Here is a 23,485-nt window from a genome sequence, read left to right as displayed (position 1 = left end):
TTACTTACATTAACTAGATTTAGTGTTGATCTGTTATATCAAGTATGTTACTTCCATTAAGCAAAACCTAACCTAGCCATACCCAAAACCTAATTCTAACCCTGGTCCTAATCCTAACCTTAACTGCAATCCAAAACCTAACCCCCATCATGGCCTTAATCCTAACCCTAACCTCAACCCCAAACCTAATTCTAATCCCCTTTTTCTGGCTCTAATTCTAACCTTAACCTCAACTCCAAACCTTATCCTAATTCCCATCCTGGCCCTAATCCTAACTTCAACCTCAATCCAACATCTACAGAAATGGACACTCCAAATAATGTGAAAACCAGCTGAATTCAACAGATAATAACCACATTTCATTTATGCAGATAATTAAGTCTCTTGAATGTATTGAGATGCTTCACTGCTGCTACATCATTGATATGTTGTTGATCTGTTACTGAGAGTCTGACGAGTGTTCAATTCATCTAAAAAGGACCACTTCAAATAAAGTGTCACCATAGTAAGTATGCGACTTTAGTTAGGGCGAAAAATTAATGTTTAAAAAACCCTGTTTGGCTTGGAATGAATTTTCCATTTATGGTTGACTTAAAAAAAATAACCCCCCCCCCCCCCCCCCAAAAAAAAAAAACAAAAAAGAAAAGACAAATCCAAAAATAAGTATTGTTTTTATTGCCTGGTTTAGGCCATTGGGACAGCTCAGTTGAACTACATACCATAGCATACTATAACATAGCTATGTTTTTGACACTGTAATACAAACATTTATTTTTCAGAATTATTCTCAAGTCTTACTAGATAGTGGGGTGGTGTATTGGCAAGAACCTGGTGAAATAATACAGATCATGATACAGAATTTGTGATTCAATATATTGGAATACTGCATTTTTTAATTTTAGGACTGAGTACAACACTGCTATCTAGCCATTAGGGTTTATGATATGTCACTTCTTCATGTCTACCTCAGGAGACTACCTCAGCTGACTATAAACACATTAAAAGGGAAAGTGCTAGCTGTTTCTAGCATGAAGACTGCCCACCATATTAGACTACCATAAATTCATTCTAAGGCTAAATAACTCTATGGTAAATAGGCTTGTAACACTGCATCTGGTCATTTTTTGCCCAAAACAAAGTCAGGTACTATTAGTTACATACATCAAAAGACATATTTAAATACTCAATAAATCCATTCTTTTGCACCATTAATAGAAATAATGATATCATTAGTAGTTTGGTATGACCAAGCTTTGCTTTTTTTGGTGTCATTGTTTATGCCATTATGTGTTGCTGCGTTCAACAAAAATATACATTTATGAAGGTGGACGTGTCCACCTCCCATACAATGGTTCTTTTGCTCATGAATAAAATATATTACATCAACACATTTTTTCCTTTTAGTGTCCTTGCAGTAGTGTGTTCATGTATTGCCTTATTCATGTGGAAAATAAATAGACATTTGAAGTGAACATTTAAATTTTTCAGTCTACATCAAACACATTTAAAGCTCTTGTTAAGCTGTACGAAGTCATTAGTAAAAAGGTTCAGTAACTTAAGATTCCATGATTCTGTCAATGTTATTATTGACGAAATGGATGGTGAAGGACTGAAATGGTGGAGGAACATGAGGAAACACCTTGAATGAGCGATCCAGAAGAGGACATTCCATATGGCAACATGTTCCAACCTGCTGCTCAAAAAAAAAAAAGTATTATAATAATAAAAAAAAAAACAGCAGTGATTATTCCTGCTAGAAGGAGGGAATCCACCTCTTGCTACAGGCTGGTTGCTATGGATTTTTCTCAAAAGCTCTTAGAATAATGGCACATCCCACCTCTGATGTCAGAGCTCAGAGCTGTTGATATGCGCGTGTGTGTGTGAGTCAGGGAGGGAGTGCTGTAGCCTGTTGCTCATGTTCATCAAATGCGCCGCTAGCGCTCTGCAAGCGCTTGCTTTGCTCACAGATGAGGCAGAGTTGGAGTGAAGAACAGACCGTACTTCTCCAGCTCTACTCCTACTGATCTCAGTGTTTCTTCAACCCTCCACAGCCTCCACTACCTGTTCCTGAACATCATGAATGCACTCAGCTGTGGATGAACTGAATCCAAACTGCGGTAAGTGTATCTAACTGTTGGGTTTTCTCATGTGGGTTGGGTTTTAGTGTCTTCAAATTGAAAAGAAAAAGTACAGTCTGCAGGGCTAAAACATCTGAAATTAAAGCAAATGTTTTGACTGCTTGGAAAAAATGGTATGCTGTTTGTCAGGAATGGTTGGAATATTCTTGTGCAGTATGATAGACAGTATGGTCTAGCTCTTTTTGCACACATGGACACATTCTATATAGAGATAAATTAAGTAAACAAAGAGTGTAACCACGGTGACTTCTTTGCATCGTGCATGACCACATGCTGCATAATCCGTCAGCATGAATTTACACTTTAATTATAATCATTCATGTATTCATGTACACTCATATTTCTGTCTGTCCACTTCTTCTACTTTCTACTTCTACTTCCCTCTATGTATATATGTATGTATGTATCTATCTGTTTGTGTGCTTATTTAATGTGAATCTGGCAGGTTTTCTTACATTGTGTTTAAATTACATGGTTGTATAGACCAATAGAAATGCTCGAAATTACATAATTCTTTAATACTAAAAAAAAAAAACATTTTACACCTATTTCCACTGAGCATAGACATTTGATCTTTAGGAAAACGTTAGTCTTGTTCTGATGTTTTTTTAACAGCAAGGGATTCTTTTTTAAAAACGTGTGTGGTTTCTTTCTCATGGTAAATGCTATACTTTAACTTCAGCTGTACCTGTAGATCCTGTGATTTAGGAATGTTGAAGACTTTGTGGTCTGCTGTTTGGCTGAACAGCCAGGCCTGGCCATGTTGGCAGTTGTTACACTTGTAAATAATTTTGTGGATTCCTAAGTGTTATGAGATCTTTTCTTCAGTTTTATTGGTTTAGTTATATTAGACCTCCATCTTCTAATATTGCTATAATGAAGATAAAATGTCAATGTGTTTAAATATATATATATATATATATATATATATATATATATATATATATATATATATATATATGAAAAAAAAATCATAAAGGTTTTAATGGGGTGCACACAAAACCATATCTCCAAAATGGTAACTTTACAGAAGTCAGAAAATGTTCTTAACTTTTTGTGAAGGTCAGTGTGATGGTTAATGTAATGAAACACTTGTGCTGTTCCAAATGCTCACACAGTGTAAAGGGCAGCTGGTGTTCGAGTGACGGAAAACAAATGAAGGTAGACATGTTTTATGTAATGGCAATAAGATTTACAAGAAATACTATTGCACCCATTTATTCCAGATAACACAGTGTTCCATACAGCCACTGGACACTTGGGCAGTTATACATTGCTGCTTCCATGTTTTTGTTACAATCAGCTTGCATTGCAAAAGTATACAAAAGTACCATAAAGGTATGATTAATATTAGACAATTAAAGCAGTTGCTTGTGGAGTTGCTCTATGAAATCAGTATGACTTACATTAATTTTAATATTGATTTAATAAAAAAAAAAGATGTAAAATGAATTGAAAGAATTGAAATGAAGACTGCTGGTGATCTGTGAGGATCATTTTTGTTTGGATGTTTCTGTGCATCGAAACTAATTGTGTTAACAGAAGGCGAAAACTGCTACTTACATTGATGGCCGACACTGGATATTACTCATCAAGACCACTTGGGTAGTTGATTAGTGATTGGGCCACAGTGATATGTGTTCTTTTATGTGACAGAAACAAGCAAAACAGCAAACTGACAACTTTTGCAACAGTTCAGCAGAGGCTAAGGTACATTTAGGTACATGTTAACTCGTTAGAAAAAAAACGGTACTTCAGACAAGAGGTGTTACTTTTTCCTGTCACAGGCAGTTGGAGTGCTCTCTGGTTAGAACGGTCTCTGCAGAAACACTTTTCCTGAGCTTTTATCAGCTGAAAAGAGGAGCTGAGTCAGGCCTGTGAAAGCAGCTGAACAGCACTGAATTAACATTGTTTAAAACTGTTCAATTTGCAAATAGATGGATTCCCTTATTGTTGTGCATATTTATTGCCCAAGTTTTTAACATATGCGCTGTACAAACACATTTTGTACAGATCACCTGTTTCCCTGGTATCTTTCTGAGTGTCTGGTGATAGAAAAGGAAAATGAAGGAATACTTCAGCATTTTCAACCTAAAACCTATCAGCTGCATTTGTAGGTCTTTAGGTACAGTTGATTACCACTTGTAATAACGTGAATACTTTTCCCTGTTTATAGAAAAGGACAAAACACATTTCTATTAAAAGCCATTGGGCTGGTGCTTCTATAATAAGCATGTTTAACATGTTTTCTGTTCTTTTCTAAGTACCAGGAAATTATTGTCCATTGTGCTTGATTATATGCTAGAGATTTGAGTAGAAGATAGGTTAGGGCATTTCTTTAACTTCATACTATACATGTGTTTGAGGGACTTGTTCTTAGCTGAATATAGTACATCATTAATGTCACCCCCCAAAAAAAATGTAAGACTTAATTTAAAATCATTTTGCAGCATTTTTATTGAAATAATAAAATTTTGTGAAATTGTGATGTAATTTTGAACAACTGCCAGATTCACATTATGTCAAAAAGTGAGAGAAAAAATGAGATGCAAGGTTTTTGCAGAACAGCAATGATGTTTTATGTAAATATTGCAGGAATTGCAGGAGTCTTTGGTCCATAAGAATAAATGTTATGAGTCAGAGGTTTAAAGTTTGAGTCAGGATCAGCTCCATCTGCGAGGGAGTATAAACCATCAGCAGGTTTTCTGCATGGGTGGGCAGGGTCCTATATACTGTACATTTGCTGACCGCCACTATGAGAGAGAGAGCAATCGCCAGTATTACTGTTGCTGTACATTTGTTTAAAGAAGGAGAGAACTTTTATAACATCAGTCTGAAAGCCCTCTGAGAGCAATCTAACCATAATGTGGCTATAGCTCTAATGGTTAGCTTGAGGTTAGGAAAGCGCATTTGCATGTCATGAATTTCAAGTATGGAAATAAGTGTGATGAAAATGAAGCGAGACAAAATGAAGAGGAGTGATTCACTGCATCTATAGCAGCTTGTGCAAACTTTCTCTTTGAACTGAGTCACTAGCCTGGTGAGAAGTACAATCAGTCTGTCAGTTTATGGATCATGGATCATCTTTCCAGAAGCAAAATGAGTGAAGTTGTGCTGACCGATCTTTATGCATATTAGGTTAACTTTCCAGGCCCAGGTTAAACCTAAGCCTAAGCTAAAAAAAGAATTCATTAGTGATTGACCATTGGCATTGTAATTTAGTCCAAGATAAGTTTAGATAAGGCTTGATCCATGGCTTGGAAATCTGCCTATTGTAGCATATTCACCCAGCACCTGTCAACAGCTCTGTTGAGCTTTTTAATCTCTTTTCATTTCTAATTAAATGTTCTACTTTAAGTTGCAGATGCACACACACACAGCTTATTTAGTCCCTGTAGAGAAGTAATACCTATAGAATGGGGCTCTCTGGAGCAGATAAATATGGCGCTATAGGCACCATGCCTAATGCCATGCATGGGCTAGAAGGGTATAAATCTGTGAAGCAGTCACAAAAACATTTAGGATGAGGTGGGGAGTTGGGGATAACGTGAGGTGGTGATCATCCAACATCCAACACCCCAATAATGTTGTTGCTGCTGAATGCAATCAAATCCTCAACAGCAATGCTCCAAAATCTTGTCTTCCCTGTCTTCAATGTCTAATGTTACTCCAATAAAAGCAGAAAAAATTGATTTCAGGAAAAACAAAAACGAATAAATGAGTCAAACTGTCCTCTGCAACTTTGTGTGCTTTACATAATTAGTTGGAAGCCTTGAAATCTATTCAAATTATAATTTTAATGAAATAAAAAGACCAGTCCATATCAACAATGACTGATCTGGCTTATCAAACACATATTGTTTCAATTATAGGCTACATAGCCAAACTGTCTGGGAAGAGCTTTCCACTAAAAGCCAATAAGCAGCAGAAAGCATGCACAGCTGTGGGCTAATTACCATTAACATGCTGCTCAACCGCATGGTCACATTTTAGCAGTTTTACCAAGGCTACCATGTTTTTTTTTATCGTAGCATAATGTGATGTCAGTAAACGGATGTCAGTAACAAGGTGTGTGCGTTTATTTCTTGCAGCCCTTTAAGATTTTGCCAAAATGCCTTAATGTCCGCATTTTTCAAAGTCTTCAAAGTCACGAATTAAGCAATGCATATGCTCAGCTGTGGAAATCCTTGTTGCAGTAAAATTAAATATATTGTGCCCTTCAACTAATCCTCTTGTGCTTCAAGTTCCAACATGAAATGTGTGTAAAGGTGCAGGTAAGCAGGCCATTAAAGAATAACAAAGTGTTGTTCTTTACAAAACAATAATATGAATATAAAATGAAGAATTTTTTAGTCCACATAATCCACAATTTTGGATGTTTTTGTATAGGTGTGTAATGGTATGTGTTTAGCACTGTCATGGTAGAGGAGTCACGGTCAGTGCACACAGTTGCACAAAGAAAACACAGTACATGGTATTAGAGTAAATAAGGAACTCTTTTAGCGCCCCTGTAACTGTGTGTAACCTAGCACTGGTGTATGTCTTCCATTTTGCAATGATTTTATGTGCTAATTTATGATTTTCATATTTACTTATTGTATTATATATTATAATCACTTTAACGTAGTACCCATAGTCATACTGGTTCTTGCATTTTGCTTTGATCCTTTTGACACTTTTGAAAAACTAAATCCATACTCTAGACTTTTACAGGCTAGATATGATTTTGTTTTTTGTTTTTTATCAATAAAGTCATTTGTGCTTTCACTTTAAGCTTTAAAATGTCCATCTTCACAGAAGTGATGTAAGCTGATTATTAGACCCTGGCATTATAAGTGTGGTGTAAGGCCAGGTTTTAATGAGTTTAGCTAATGACGTTTATACATTCCTGTCCAGTATAATTGTGTGCATTGGACTGTGGGAGTAATTATTGTTCAGTATTCCCAGTTGTCTTAGATCTTCACAGCTTGTCATGGGGGACCTTGGCATCTTGTTAAAACAGTGCATTGACTTGCAGTTAAAACATGCTCCATTACACCTTCTGGTCTACTGTTACCAAGCATTCAGCAAGCTTTCTCAAATTATGCTGACTTGATCAAAAGAGTCTGAGTAACCATGCTTAATATTTAGATTCTCTAAATAGTTACTCTAACTTTGGGCTTTGGTGTATTATCTGTTCTCCCTCAATGTCTGCAGTTTTAGCCCAATAAAAAAGTTACATGAAGATGTATTTGTCATAATTAACCCCTTCCCACAGGCCAACAAGTGGCTGCTATATTAAGGCGTTTTAATCTGTTCTTCAGCATCATGTCATGCTGATGTTGCATTTACTTGATTTGTAATAAATATGACCTAATATAAATATTTTATTATAGATTATAGATTTTGTTGGTCTCTGTTTTGTAATTCTATTTTGATACCCTGATTAATATCATCAGTCAGTTCACAGCTTGACTAAGTTTGCTTTGTCTTTCTTAGGTTAGGCCAATTTTAACAGATAAAAGGGGAAAGCTTAAGTTGCTTAATGACATTTTACACATACTCTCACAAAGAACCCATTACGGTTAGCTTGAAAAGGCTTTGACTGGTGTGTTGGGTGTAAGTACATTTTGGGAATGTGTGTCAAGACTGTAACCTTATAGTCTTGGGGTTTTGCTATTAGTCCGTTTTTTCCTTCAATCGTTTCAACTAGCTGTGTGTTTTTGCTACAATTACTTGCTTGCTGTCAAAACAGTTGGAAAAGAGTCTGAAGCACAGATTCAAAGCTGAGTGTAAATGTAGCTTCACTACTCAGTGTGCAGTTAATTCCACTGATCCATTATACCCCCCCCCCCCCCCCCAGTCAACAGTCAATGAAATAAGATTGAGTTATCAAATATGTTCTGCACATACGTCGATGGTGGGCAGCCAGTGGAAAGACTGCGTAAAAGGCCTCTGCGGGTTTGCAGTGGCTACAAATCCATCACCTCGCCCTTCACTCAAAACATTAGTTGTTCTTCACTCACAAAGGCCTCGGCCATTCTACACCCGTTTGAAGTCTGATAAGAACCTAGGTCATTTTAATCCATCCTATCAACTAAAGTACCCTTCTGTCTTCTTAAAGGTCACTGACACCATCCAATAAAGCGGATGCTGCCCTCCTGCCTCCCTCCCTACAACACCCCTCTCTTTCCTCACCCAAGCTAGGACATCCTTCTCATCACCTGCCCTCTGTCTTCTTTTGATGTCTTATCCATTTATGTAGTCCACCACACCATTCCAAAGATGCCTATTGTGTGCTCTCAAGGCAGTGTTTTCCACTACAGGCTGCTGTAGTCTCAATTCCTGGAAGTGCTTTGACATAATGGAGCTTCTCTGCACAGAAAGCAATGAGCTCACTGTGCCTGTTGTTGTACAATGAAGATGGGTGATAACTGGATAATAATGTGTGGTAATGCATACGGTCGGTGGCTGAAGCTTTATGTAATCCTTATGTAATTCAAGTTGAGGTCTGGGTAAGTGCAACCCTATGATCTATATTTGAAATGTATGAATATTCAGCTCAGAGAGAGAACGAGAGGGTGAGCGAGAGAAAGTGAGGGGAAAAAGGGAAGACATGTTAGGTTCAGTCCTCAGGCACTGCCAACAGATGCCCTCTGACTCCTGTCAATATTATTCTATCTTGCTAGGTACACCACCACTACCATGTGCGCAATAAATTAATAAATAATACACCCACCTGGTCGCTGCACTCTGCACACTAATATGCTGGCCATATTATCAGAAACACTTCCCATTTAGATTGTAGATTTACAGGTTTACAATTACTGGTTGGAGCCCCTCTGTCATCCACCATCTATTCCATCCATCAAAGAAACCACCATAACATGTAAAGGAAGGAGACTTTTAAATAAATGCTACAGCGGACTCAGAGTGGCTCAGCAGTCTAATGCCATCAGCCAGAGTCCTTGTGAGCACAATTGGCCATGCTCTTTCTGGGTGGTCAGATGGCGCTTTTCCCCCTTATCACTCTTAAAACAATGTGTCTGCAAAAGCAAAAACAGATCCAACAGAAACGACTTCTGAATTCAGACGCCTTAACAACATTTTTTTTCTAGAGGTTTAAACCCTAAATTTAGAGCAATCAAAAATGTGTTCCCCATCAGACTAATAAAAACTGGTGCACAAGAGTGTGAAGAGCCAGTCAGAACGGAACGGATACAACTACAATACCTGTGGTCTTTTGGGCCTGTTTCTAATGCTAATTGGATGCAGTTCATGAGCCGTGTGCATGGTAAACACAAATTAGGAATGTGATTCGTTATATATCTTTGCTTGATGTACTACATTCACATTTAATTACATTCAGATTCAACATTGATAAATAGCACAAATGCCCTGGTAATCCTAATAAGAGCAAACGGCCTTGCAAACCAGACCAAAAATACAAATGATCCCTGTTGAACAGTTCAAGAACACTATCCAGGATGTAGGCATAGGTAGACACTAGCATAACCTTAAAGGATTTACTATAACATATAGTCCACTGGTAAGCCAGTACAGAAAAAACAGGTTACAGCTTGCTTAAAAAAGACATAAAAAGCCTGCACAGTTCTGTGGTAAAAGGTGCTCTGCAGGCAAATGGACAGACGAGCTGAAGATTAACCTGTGTCGGAAAGAGTGAAAATATACTATATTGTGGAGTTGTGGAGTTTTTTAGGGCCAAACGGTGAAGTGTCAGTCACCCAAGCTGTAGACTACTAAGCATGCATTTGCCTGTGGAATGCATGGGTGATGCTAAGGCCTGCAAACAAGCATGAACTGGAAATTGACTGGACTCCTGCCCTAGTAACTTCACTCTCTGAGGTACCCAGCTTCTGGTGAGTTTGAGACTTGATGCAGACATCTACTGCAAATGCATTGTAAAGGCTTAATGTTAAGGGGTTTTACTCTTTTTAGGCTTTTTAAGTGTCCACTGTAATGATGAAAAAGACTTGTAAAGCATGTAAGGGTGGCTTTGGAATGCACTGCTCATGTGTAGCAGGCAAAAATGTACAGGCTCCAACCAGTGTTTATCAGCCTTATGTTATAAATAATCTGACACAGACAATCTTTTTTTTTTTATTTTGCATTAAATAATCTATTAAAAGTGAAATGCTGAACTTACAGTTACCATGGTCAGCATTTGGAGGGAGCACATTATACTTTTCTTTTGCTGCCGTTGCCAGAAACTTAAGTAATGATCCTGATGAAAGATAATAAAATGGTACTGTATCATGTTAATGTCAATTTAAAAACCTTTCAAGTTACACAAATTCCGCTTTTGAACAACTTCTTGGGCATAGCTTTCACTATTCATTGTTTACTATTTACAATTAATTTGATAGGGACAGTGTAATAGTTTCAATACAGAGGATTAATCTTATGGGCACTGGCTACTTAGGTGGCAATATACAGTTTACAGTATCATAAAACCACTAAACCCACACTACAGATATGGAACATACAATGAAATACACACACCACATATAGCATAATAATTTACACCAGTATACCTTAGTCATTTAAAGTAGCTTACAACTGTCCAAAATCTAAATTTCATTGCTTAACATTCATCATGCTACGACCAGCAGAGCTAGGCTACTCTGCTAGTTAGGTTAACTAATAGATGTTAGATGTCAATGTAAACAAAAGAAGTATTTCTAGTGGAAGTTACTTTATTTTAGTGCCTCTCCCCCACAATTAGGGCTAGACCAGCAGCATTTAGGTGTGTAGTATTATATTTAATTGTTAATGTCTTCTCCACTCACTAACGCCCCTTTTTTCCTTCTTTCTTTTTAAAACTGCAGTTTTCCGCCTGCAGAATAGCCTCTCAGTTTTTTTGTCTTTATGGCACTATTCTAAGGTTTCTAAATAGAGACTGTTGTCTTGAAAATCCCAAAAGATCAGCAATTATAGAAATACAAGCCCAGATGGCACCAACAATAATGCCATGCTCAAAATCACTGAGCTCATATTTTTTCCCTATTCTGACAGTTGATGGGAACATTACCTGAAGCTACTGGCCTGTCTCTGCTATGCATAAAATCATGCAGATACAGGTGGGAAGGTGTCTTCATAATAAATTGTGTGATGAGTTTATATACATGTAAGAAGTTCTACCAGCTATGCAGTAAGTAATCCTAGGAATTTTCACATATTCTAATTACAGACACATATATATTCACATTTGTGTCAAATGGATCTTGCTCAAACATAGCAGCACACAGTACTCTTCCTCCGTGAATGATTCAGTCTGAAATCAGCCTGGAACACACAGCCCCGCGGCAAAGGTTAAGCACAGTGTGGAGAAGAACACAGCTACAAAGAATCTCAACTACTTTTTCAACCGCGTTCGACTGTGGCAATGCCTGGAAATGCAATTATAGCCCTGAAGACGTTTCTTGTTTCAATATATTCATGATTTATTAAATCCACCCACAAACATCTCAAAAAGTGCTTTTCTTTCTTTCTCTTCTCCCTGTTCAAACTGGTACAAGCAGAGGTCTTACGGTGTGATGGTGCCTGCAGGCGTTTTCGGCCCTGAACATTTTCATGTTTGAAAATTATTTCGACATGTGTATATATAGAGAGAATGCTTGTAAGAAGACAAATAGCTGAAGGGATGCCCTGGGGTCCACTTTTAAAAATGCTTCATGCATGTTCAATATGTCGACAAGTTGTTGTTTAGTTTCCAGCAGGATAAGCTATGGCTTTCATCTAGTTCACACTATGAGGGTAAAATGACATCTACTATTAGGTTTAGCATTACAGCTGTGGTGATTTTGCAGAATTATAGCATAAACTTTATAATAACAGCAGAAAAGCTAAAGATTTTTTTTACAGTATCTACTTTTTACAGTTCACAAGAAAGGGTTTAATGGTCCAGGTCCAATACTTATTATATGCATTGGGCTGGTACCAACAGAGAATTATGGAGATCCTGGATATCCCTGTGGCCACACAGGCCTCACGGACTCTTTGGGGAAAAGATTGGACATTGCTGTGGGCCCTGTGAGGAAAACTGGAAACTCCTGTTCTATTACGAAAAAACCTGACCAGCATCATTATCAGCCAATACTCAAGATTTCAGTGTAGTTACCTGAGCAGAAAAGGGATATTCAGCCAGCTTCACTTTCATCAGTGTAAATGTAGGATCAACCACAAATTGGAAAACATTAATAGTAAAAAAAAAAAGGTAAATCCGATCAACAGCACTTATAGGAACGGTGGACATTTTAACACTCTAGCCCCTGTTCTAGCTTGCAAAGAAAGTCCAGCAGGAGCCCCCAGAGGACAAGAGTGCGAGAGGGGAAGAGAGCAGAAGTCATGCAAAGAGAAGAAATAAAAGATCCAGGATGCAAACAAGGCAGTGTAGACGGATGGGTGGAAGGCACCCACCTGATCAGAGCATGAGATGCGTGGGAGGAGGTAGACCAAGGTTGCCAAGCATTCGCACCAAGCAGAAACAGGAGGTTGCTTTCATCGTCACCAAATAGACTGAATTTTTTGCTTCAAATATGGCAACTAAAACAGAAGATTAGACATGAAAGATGGCCGGGATAGTAATATGTAACTCAGGGAGATAATGCATGATCTGAGTTGAAGGCTCGGCTTATCAGAGAGATTGCGGTGTTGAAAGTGTCTTGGTAGAGATGATTGACACTTTAATATGTTTTAGAATTGAGATTGAATAAGACATACAATAACAGACAATCACACACACTGTAGTAGTAGTAGTACTCTCAGTCTAGTAAACTATGTAGATGATAAAGTTTGATCAAATCTGTCTATTCTAGTCTATATATTTAATATTGTTGAGTATTTTTATTTTATTTAAATGCCAATAATATGCCACTGCCAGCATTAACACCCAAAAAAGATTAGCCTCACAGTCAAGATCAACATAATTTTTCACAACAATTATTGATTTTTTTTATCATCTTTCATGCAAGCTTGTGTTCAGGGACACATCTAATGGGTGAATTGTTCATTTCCATAACTGTTTTATTTTTAAAAATTGGGTGATTCTTTAATTAGGGGAACTTTTATGTCCCCTTTTATGTATGCAGCACCATAAATTAAATTACTTGTCCCTAACCCAGACTTTGCAACTAATTTGATCCACTGTGGAACTACCTAGACTTTTGCATTATGCCAGTTGAAAAAATAATTTTATTCTTTCATAAAGCATTTACTTTTGAGCGTGTAAATGCCTTCTTGACATATTTAAAAAATAATTATAGATCATTTTATTGTTTTAAAAGTTAAGATGGCAATTGGCCCCAGTTAAAAAGTTACCCATTCATGGTAAATGTTCTGTTCTAGAGAAATGTATTGAGTCAGATGGGGGAATAGGAAGTAAACATCTGAAAAGTTGAATGCCTCTAAAAGCTCTAAAAACAGAAAGTTATTACATGAAATGGTAAGAAATACACACTGACTCTGACTTTTTAAACCATTCATGGTGAAGAAGGGCATTTGTGGTGGAGGTAAATAAATTTTTTAAGTACATGTTTTTTTTTTTTGTTAACTTTACCATTTTTTTGGTTTATTTTGTGTTTATTTTCAAGCAATATTCATGTTGTAGACCACTGTGCAGACAACACAGTTTCCCATCAAACTATCCTAAAATAATTTCTTTACATTTTGCAGAAATTATGAATCATAAAGACACATAGAAGTATGCACATGCACACACTGCATAATAAACATCTGATACAATTCCAGTATAGTATTAAAGTAGTCACATGAAAATGCATTGATTTCAACCAAGTATGTTATGTAATTTTGATATTCATTTCTCATTCAGCATGTTACTGCTTCAACAGTTCCCCCCTTTATTAGCATGGGATACAGCTGCCTGTATGTGCTACTTAAATGACAACAAAGAATATTGAATGCCCAAAATTCTCTAAAACACATGTCACCCTATCCATGGACCCAAAGGCAAAGCCTGGAGGCAAGCAAGCCAGACAATTGCTTGAGGCCTAGTCAGAGGGTGGCCCAAGGCAGTGGACATCAAGCTGAGAAATCAAAACCTTGTTTCCAGCAGCAGTTATTTGTGTAACAGTTCAGCAGTAAGCAATGTGTGCAAATGTTGAAACATATCCCATGGGTGGGTAAATTGGATGGGCTAGTTGTAACAGTCACTAAAAATTCTGTTCTATGTTGTGTCAGCCAAATCAGTTTGCCAACCTAAATCAAATAAAAAGAGTTAAATACAAAATGAGTGTTTGTCAAATATTTTATGGTACATTTGTTTTTGGATGGAAAGATCTAATATTAGTATAATAAAATGTAGTAGATGTTATTTAGAATGTTTCTAATTAAACTATGCACACAACTCAATTTTAATCAGATTTTAGCCCCAATTGTCAGTCTGGCTGAGTCTGTGCTGGTTGGTCCTAGTCTGCAGATTTTCCATCAGTCGGACTTGACAGTTGGAGAGAGAGTCGAGTAGTGTGTGTTGGGGGCAGGTTTACATTTTTAGCATTTTAGACCAGTCTGAGCATATCGAAAGACTTTTTTGACCTCATTGGTGCCTTCTTTGAGCGTAATCATCATAGTGTATATTTCATGTATTTTGAATCCACTTTAGATGATGCTGCCACTACATTCTGGCACCAGTACCTGTCCGAATTTGTTGCATACATGTGGGCAAATACATGCAAAGAACATTGCAAAAACAACGAATTAACAACAGCGTTGTGGTTTACTTTGCATATGTGGACTTAATGGACTGGGAGATAAATGATATTGGAGTTGTTCAGGAAAATTTGGTTTTCCGTAATTACACGCCCTCTAATACATTTCTAATAGCACTGACCTTTTCATCCCTGCATAATCACAAACAGATCTTGCTGATGAGCAACAATGCTGCTAATCACTTCATCCTCCACACACTGAATGTCAGAATGACCTCCAAAACACTCATGATGAGCAACTAACATTTACATACGATTGGAATATTGACCAGATTGGACAGTGGAACAGCTAGTGCTTGTTTGAATATTTTTACAGTGACTGCTAAAACTGCTGATTTCTGAAGCCACACATTTTGAGAAGCTGCATTTACTGTAAATAACCTGGAGCATATTTCAGGTGGTATCGTGAACTATAATCTTTAGCTTTTCCATCTGTGTGTGTGCATGTTTTATGAAGTATCAGAATTTAGCAGTGCTAAGCTGGAAGGTATGCTTGTCCTGTTTCAGAGTGAATCTGAGTTGTCTGAGTCATAGGCAATCTGGAGAATAAGCCCTGGAGCAAAGCTGTGATCACACTGTTGCAGAGGGAGCAAGAGTGAGTGAGTGAGAGAGAGAGAGAGAGAGAGAGAGAGAGAGAGACATGGAAAGGTCTTCAGTCTGCGTCAGAAACATCTATCCATAGCTTGTGCTTTTACCAACGCCCTCAAAATTACTTCATAGCCTCCTCAAGCCATATGAAAGATGTATCATACATAATCTGCAAGCTTGATACCAAAACGATTTGAAACTCTACCTAGCACTAGCAATGGGCCTGACATTAAGAGGGTAAGGACTTAACACGTCCTTAACACGATACATGTGAAGTCAACCACCACCTCTTTTTAAACTGCCACCAATGCGGCACTGTCCACCATCACACTAGCTAACAGGCACAACATCATTTAAGAGTGATGAGGGGAGAGAGCGCCATCTGCCCACCTGGAGAGAACACAGGCAGTTGTGCTGGCTTGGACTCTGGCTGCTCTGGCTGCTCTGACTCGGGATTAGAACTGGTACTGTCAATTAATTGACCATTTCAAAACTCCCCCTAGCACTAGCAATGCTTCAGATACTAGGAGGGTAAGGACTTAACATATGTCTTCTCATGTGAAACCAATCCCCACCTCTTTTCAATGTGTCGGCATCGCCCTCCACCGCAATAGCTAACAGACAAGAGAGCACAGCCAATGCCAATTGTGCTGTCTCAGACTCTGGTTGCAGATGGCAAAGCAGCATCGCTCAGGATTAGAACCTCTGGACCACAGTGGAAGCGCATTAGACAGACATAGCCTAATACTCATCACATTGTATTTGATTCTAATAGAAAATGGTTTATACATAGCGCGGCCATGGACAGTAACTGGACTGGCAACGGTGGTCTTCTAAAGTTTAGGACATTTCCAAAGGTCAGTCTTAGCAGTATCAGCATTTTATTCCATTCAGGTAATGCCAAACATATTAAGTGTAGTCAGCCATTGTTCTGAGAACGTGAGCAGCTTTCGCAGTGTATGCCAGTGTTCTGTATTGTGTCTGTGTGTTCACAGTGTTGAGTCTTGTGTTGTCTCACAGTGAAAGGATGGACAGATGTTAATTTAGCTCTTCAGGGACACAAATGTAAATGTATAATGTATGTCTTTTGAATATCTTCACCAGTATTGCTATCCTCTCAAAGTAGAATGGGAGGTCCTAAAAATCATTCATGTTTACATCAACATACCAATGATCAATTACAAGGCTAGCATGGTTTGGCACTCTCATCTTAGTAAGCTAGCTAGCTGTTCGACTATCTGCATGATTGGTACATCTGAGGTTTGTTCACCCAGTTATGTCAGCATTCCATGCATTTACATTTTCTGTATGCCCATCCAATAGAAAAGTGGATTAATAAAAAATTTTATCATTAATCATTATTAATCATTAATAAAAATTTGGTCATTGACACGACACATGGACATTTCACTAAGGATAGCTTCAGCAGATTGAGTGAGTCCGCATTGTGCTGCAAGAGAGAACTGGGGCTTAGCTGGGCTGCTTCTCTGCGAAGGGGGAGAGCTATGTCTGTGTAGTGCTGCGAGAGGAAGCCTGGTTGTGTAACCGGGCTGTACCTCTTGGTGGTAAAGCTTCACTTGGCGCTAGAAAATGATAACTGAAACAGATTTAGAGTCAAGTCAAGTCAGGTCAGATTTATTTGTATAGTGCTTTTTACAACTGTTGTCGTCACAAAGCAGCTTTACATAATTAGTACTTAATAAAAGACAGAGACAAAGAAGAAATAACGTAAGACATGATGGATCAAAGACCCCCAGTGAGCAAGCCAACGGTAACAGTGGCAAGGAAAAACTCCCTCAGAGCTGGAGGAAGAAACCTTGGGAGGAACCAAGACTCACAAGGGGGACCCATCCTCTGGTCCTTAAACATTTAAACATTAATGATAAAAATTACCAAACCAGATACAACAGATAGTTAATAGTGGTGATATTAATAGTGGCAGATAGTTACGAGTCAATTTAGGTTTTAACATGGTCATAAAACAGGTAGCAATGGTAGGCAGGTGAGCCACTGGTCTGAAGACTGCATTTTGATGATTCTTGAGGTATGTTTTACCATATTTCCGTTTTGTGTTTTCAGTTCAATATATCAAAATGTGTTTGACAGGGGCATGACGATTTTTAAATGTTTACTTTTAACATTTAACAACATATAGCTGTTACCATATACCAACAGAACTTTATCACAGCCACTGCGTTGTGACATCTGGCTCTGAATAGTAGTGTTAATAGTATCTCTTTGGTAATAGTGTTCTCTGGTTTTCAACTTACCAAGAAGAGGGCAAATTAATTGTCTGGAAGTCCCTCAAACATGGATGAAAGTCTAATTTCTCTTGGCCAAAGCGCATTTGTGCTGTTTTCCGCTGACACATGATGAGTGTAGTTCTTTAGCTGGTGTTGTATAATTTTTAACTTGATTAAATGGAAACTCTGGTAAGTGTTTTTGGCTGAATTATTGGTGTATTTAGAAAAAGGGAAGGAGCTGTTTAACACTCCTATACACATACAAGTGTGCGAATGGACAATTGTTATTAGATTTCTACTTAAGGGAACAAAAATAAGATTGTTTTTTGGAATGTGGATTAGCTAATATGCTTAAAAGTATCACCTTAACAATAATACCATGTATTTAATGGTTGAATACATGGTATTATTGTTTGATTGGATTTTAATGGAAACACTGCTAAACATGGTATGCTGCTGAACAAAACTACTTACCTTTATGTTTTAGATATGCATCATTTGAGTCAAATTAACATGTGCAATTAGATTAGATCTCATGGGCAGAATACAATGCTGACATACTGTTAGCATATTTACTATAAATAAATAATTGGAAGTTAGAAGGGTGCATTATTTACCATGTTGAAAAAGGACTGATTTTTCAAACTTGTGGTAACACTAGACACACAGCAAAAGCTGTACATGTTCAGATTTGCTGTTGCAAAGCTTCATTAACAGCAAAGCTATTTTCATGTCAAGATGCCTGTGGATCCTCCACTGAGGCCTCCTTCTAGATTAATTCTTGACATGCTGCTCTGCTATGTATCGTGACCACTGTGTTTTTGTTCCTGCTTCCCATCTAATTATTCTTGTCTCATCGCTGTGCTCGAGCACAATCCTCCATAGGACGGAAGCCTGCGTGAGAAGTGAACAGTGGGGGCCGTTTGAGCCAGTAGACCCTCCCCAGCAGCGTGGGGCTCGGAGTGGGTTTAATTTGACAGGCCGGAAACAAAAGGCCAAGTGTAATCATTATCTGGTGGTGACTGACAGCGCAGGTGCCTAATAAGCATTCCATGACGCATTTGCGCCCTGACTTTAGCCAGCTGAAGGCCCCCCATCTTAATCTCTGATTGGAGCACGCTGGAGCGCAGACACTAATTTGCGACTTGTGAACCTGCTGTGTCTTAATCACAGTAATTGATTTAATTAGTTTGGACACAGGCCATGAAAATCGTGAAGCTACCGGGGTGTGAAATGGCTTTTCTTCTTTTGCTGGTCAGATGTTGAGGGCGTGTAGGCCTACATATGTTTTCGAGTCTGTTTATGGCTAGCGCACAAGCCTGATTTCTGTTGTGGTGCCAGGAAAGGCATATGTGTCCACACACATTTATGTAGCAATGATGTCAAATTGCAGAAATATAATCTAAAATAACCTTTATGTGCATCGCTCAAATTCCTAGTATCCTGTGACCCAACCATACAACCCGCTGAAGGTTTTAATCCAGCTTGTCACATAAATTGAGAGTCCTCACTGACAAAGGCTCTGTCACAATTGATTTTAGCTTCTGACCTATAGGCACGAACAGTAAGAAGCAGAACCAATTAAAATCTTAATTACAGCTGGGGGTGGGACAATAGTCAGTCAAAATTAGTGGGGGTATGAATGAAAATCTTCATTTCGAGGAAGGGTGAGCCCTATCCCCAGACAGTGTAACCTGTGCAGGTACTGCCTCAATGTGATAAATGTTTTTTATTCTGTTGAATGAACCAGTATTATACCAGTATTATACCAGTATTATTATAACCTGAGGTTTGGTAGATCAAAAAAACTTTCTGAGTGCAAAAGACCTTCAGAAAGATTTAGCACACTCTGGGTTCCATGTCATGGAAGGTCAAAATTTTTTGAGGTTTTCAAAGAAACATCTAAACAAAGCATGCATTTCGTAAGTCCTGTTTCACTGAAGTAAACTTTTCTCTGAATTTTTCCCAACTGAAGTGCGCCTTTTCCCAGACAGTGATACTAGCGCAGGTACTGCCTTAATTCACAGATTCTGTAATTCTTTTTATCTCTGTGTATGAACCCGAAATAATGCATAATGCATGTCAGCTGCAGAATTTTATACCGCTACCTCACTCCATGAAGAGATGTTAGCGAGCATATTTGGGTATTGTTTATAGTATGCTCTGACAGAGGCTGTGTAGTGCTTCTAGTTACTTGTTAACAGTTGCTGCTGTAAGTGTGTCTCTTTCCAAAATGGATCACATTTTCTAATACAGATTGGATCGACCGCCTTTACACTGGACTGCATATAGTGTGTCCTGTTATCTAAAATGAGTTTTAAATTAGTTTTACAAAGAGCCAGTGCAGCATGTGTGACGACCAGGGACTCATGAAGTAATTATTATATATATATATATATATATATATATATATATATATATATACTAGAAATGATAAAACAAAAATAATAACCTCATCATAGATCAAGAGGCTTTGTCATTCCATGTGAGGACAAGTACACAGTAGAGCAAAATTATGTTCCTCAGGACCATGGTACAGATACATAAAGTGCAGCATACATGTGCAAACATGGAATCAGAACAATTTAATAAATACTATAAATACAACAGCTGTTAGACACAGTAAATGGACAGGACAGTGCAACGGTGCACTCAGTACTAAATGTGTGTGGTGGGGATAAGATGAAGAGGTATATTATGTGCTATGACGTATAGCTAAACGCAGCCAGCTTATAACATATTTTAACACAGTAGCTACCGAGGTAGAAGATAACAGTTCTTATTTGTATACATTATTTTTATTTTTTCATATTTTGCAATAGCTCATATTGCTCCATCTTTAGGCCTGGTAGTGTCTTAACAGGGATAACAGGGTTGACTTTTTGGAGTATTAATGTGTTAGATATGTGTCTGATATAAATAAAGATGAAAGCTTGTTAGGGCTATGGCTAGCTTTATTAATACTCCTCAAACCCTAAAACTTGTCCCCAAGATCAGCAGCCATGTGCTTTCCTAAGCAGCTGCCTAGCACTCTGAAAATTATAATACATAATGCCCAAAAAGCAGGAGAAGGCTGAAATCAACAGCAAAGTGTTTTAGGGAGCTGTTTTCTCAGTTCATAATGTGATTAAGAAATGGCAGTTAACACGAATGGTGACACTCAAGTTGAGATCTGTAAGGCCAAGAGGACTTTCAGATGCAACTGTTAATTCCTGATTTCTTAAAAGGCTAATCAAAACGTCTGCCTCTTTTGACTGCAAAAGACCTTCAGAAATATTTAGCAGACTCTGAAGTGGTGGTGCACTGTTCTATCATTCAAAGGTTTTCAAGGACAACTAAACAAGCCTGATGAAAAGTCATTTTGGAAACAATTCCTATGGAGTTGGAGTTAAAATAGATGCTTTTGGCTGCAATGAGCAAATGTATGTTTGGTGAATATCAATTATACACTGCTCAAAAAAAGGGAGCACTTAAACAACACAATATTCCAAGTAAATCAAACTTCTGTAAAATCAAACTGTCCACTTAGGAAGCAACACTGATTGACAATCAATTTCACATGCTGTTGTGCAAATGGAATAGACAACTGGTGGAAACTATTGGCAATTAGCAAGACACACTCAATAAAGGAGTGATTCTGCAGGTGGGGACCACAGACCACTTATCAGTACCTATGCTTTCTTGCTGATGTTTTGATCAATTTTGAATGTTGGTGGTGCTTTCACACTCGTGGTAGCATGAGTCGGACTCTACAACCCACACAAGGGGCTCATGTAGTGCAGCTCATCCAGGATGGCACATCAATGCAAGCTGTGGCAAGAAGGTTTGCTGTGTCTGTCAGCGTAGTGTCCAGAGGCTGGAGGCGCTACCAGGAGACAGGCCAGTACACCAGGAGACGTGGAGGAGGCCGTAGGAGGGCAACAACCCAGCAGCAGGACTCGTACCTCCGCCTTAGAAACAGGAGGAGCACTGCCAGAGCCCTGAAAAATGACCTCCAGCAGGCCACAAATGTGCATGTGTCTGCACAAACGGTTAGAAACTGACTCCATGAGGATGGTCTGAGGGCCCAACGTCCACAGACGGGGGTTGTGCTCACAGCCCAACACCGTGCAGGATGCTTGGCATTTGCCAGAGAACACCAGGATTGGCAAATTCGCCACTGGCGCCCTCTGCTCTGCACAGATGAAAGCAGGTTCACACTGAGCACATGTGACAGACGGGACAGAGTCTGGAGACACCGTGGAGAGCGATCTGCTGCCTGCAACATCCTTCAGCATGACCGGTTTGGCAGTGGGTCAGTAATGGTGTGGGGTGGCATTTCTTTGGAGGGCCGCACAGCCCTCTATGTGCTCGCCAGAGGTAGCCTAACTGCCATTAGGTACCGAGATCCTCAGACCCCTTGTGAGACCATATGCTGGTGCGGTTGGCCCTGGGTTCCTCCTAATGCAGGACAATGCTAGACCTCATGTGGCTGGAGTGTGTCAGCAGTTCCTGCAAGATGAAGGCATTGAAGCTATGGACTGGCCTGCCCGTTCCCCAGACCTGAATCCAATTGAGCACATCTGGGACATCATGTCTCGTTCCATTCACCAACGTCGCGTTGCACCACAGACTGTCCAGGAGTTGGCGGATGCTTTATTCCAGGTCTGGGAGGAGATCCCTCAGGAGACCATCCGCCACCTCATCAGGAGCATGCCCAGGCGTTGTAGGGAGGTCATACAGGCACATGGAGGCCACACACAAGACTGAGCCTCATTTTGACTTGTTTTAAGGACATTACATCAAAGTTGGATCAGCCTGTAGTGTGTTTTTCCACTTTAATTTTGTGTGTGACTCCAAATCCAGGCCTCCATTGGTTAATAAATTTGATTTCCATTGATGATTTTTGTGTGATTTTGTTGTCAGCACATTCAACTTTGTACAAGTATTCAATGAGAATATTTTATTCATTCAGATCTAGGATGTGTTATTTGAGTGTTCCCTTTATTTTTCTGAGCAGTGTATATTAGGTTGGAATGGATTTAATACCAGTGAATTCTGGAAGTAAATATCACACCATCTGTAAAACAAACATCCAGATGCTGATAAATCCAGGTGAAGTTCCCGATTACTGTAACATTGACTCTTTCTTCTTGTTAGGAACTGCTCCTCCTGGTACACTGCCAGCAAGCTGCAGCTAACACCTCATTTCTGTATGTGTGTTTGTGAGTAGGGTTGGGGGGGGTGACAAGTGCTACAGAACACACTCTAGCAACCTGTTGACCTCTTGGCTTTTTGCGCTCAACCTTTAAAAGCTAATAGAAATTAAATAATAAATATTCAGAAGTACCAGTGAGCAGAAAAAACATACAAACACATACACACACAAAAATGGTTGTTTCAAGTCAGTGGACGGATCTGTGGAGCTGCTGAGTCACAGTGCACTCCCTAAAAAGCCATCAGCATCTCTGTTGGTAAGTTGAAGGGCAGTAGGGCCCATTGGAAAAGTGTTTCTTGGTGCATTACTGAGGAAGCTGTTCAGTACATTAGTAGCGCAGCCAGTCGTCTGAGGCTGAGCACTCATTGTAATAGCATTAGGTGTCCACAGGCACTTTTGGGTGTGTAATTAACGTTTTAGTGGCCAAAAAGGACAGAAGCACTCTACAATGGACATATACTGGTTCCTGATATCAATAGTAGATCTTACACACAGGGCCCTTATACGCCAGGGATTGGGAACTGCAGCCCTGAAGGGCTGAATACCTGCAGTTTTGAGATCTTCCCGCTCAAGGAGTCCTTGATTCAGCTGACC

The 23,485-nt window shown here is 38.9% G+C and overlaps 1 protein-coding gene across 1 annotated transcript in view; it reads left to right on the top strand.

The window, feature by feature from the left end:
* The first annotated feature begins 1,906 nt into the window (after window positions 1-1,906).
* Window positions 1,907-23,485, top strand: part of kcng1 (potassium voltage-gated channel, subfamily G, member 1) — a 33,711-nt gene continuing 12,132 nt past the window's right edge. The window contains exon 1 of the mRNA XM_072697181.1: window positions 1,907-2,117. The gene's annotated coding sequence lies outside the window, so the exon portion shown is untranslated. The remainder of the gene's footprint in view (window positions 2,118-23,485) is intronic.

The sequence above is a fragment of the Salminus brasiliensis genome, chromosome 14 (assembly GCF_030463535.1).
Source record: "Salminus brasiliensis chromosome 14, fSalBra1.hap2, whole genome shotgun sequence".
Taxonomy (NCBI): domain Eukaryota; kingdom Metazoa; phylum Chordata; class Actinopteri; order Characiformes; family Bryconidae; genus Salminus; species Salminus brasiliensis.
The sequence above is the reverse complement of the archived record's forward strand: the minus strand, read 5'-3'. Positions and strand labels throughout refer to the sequence as shown.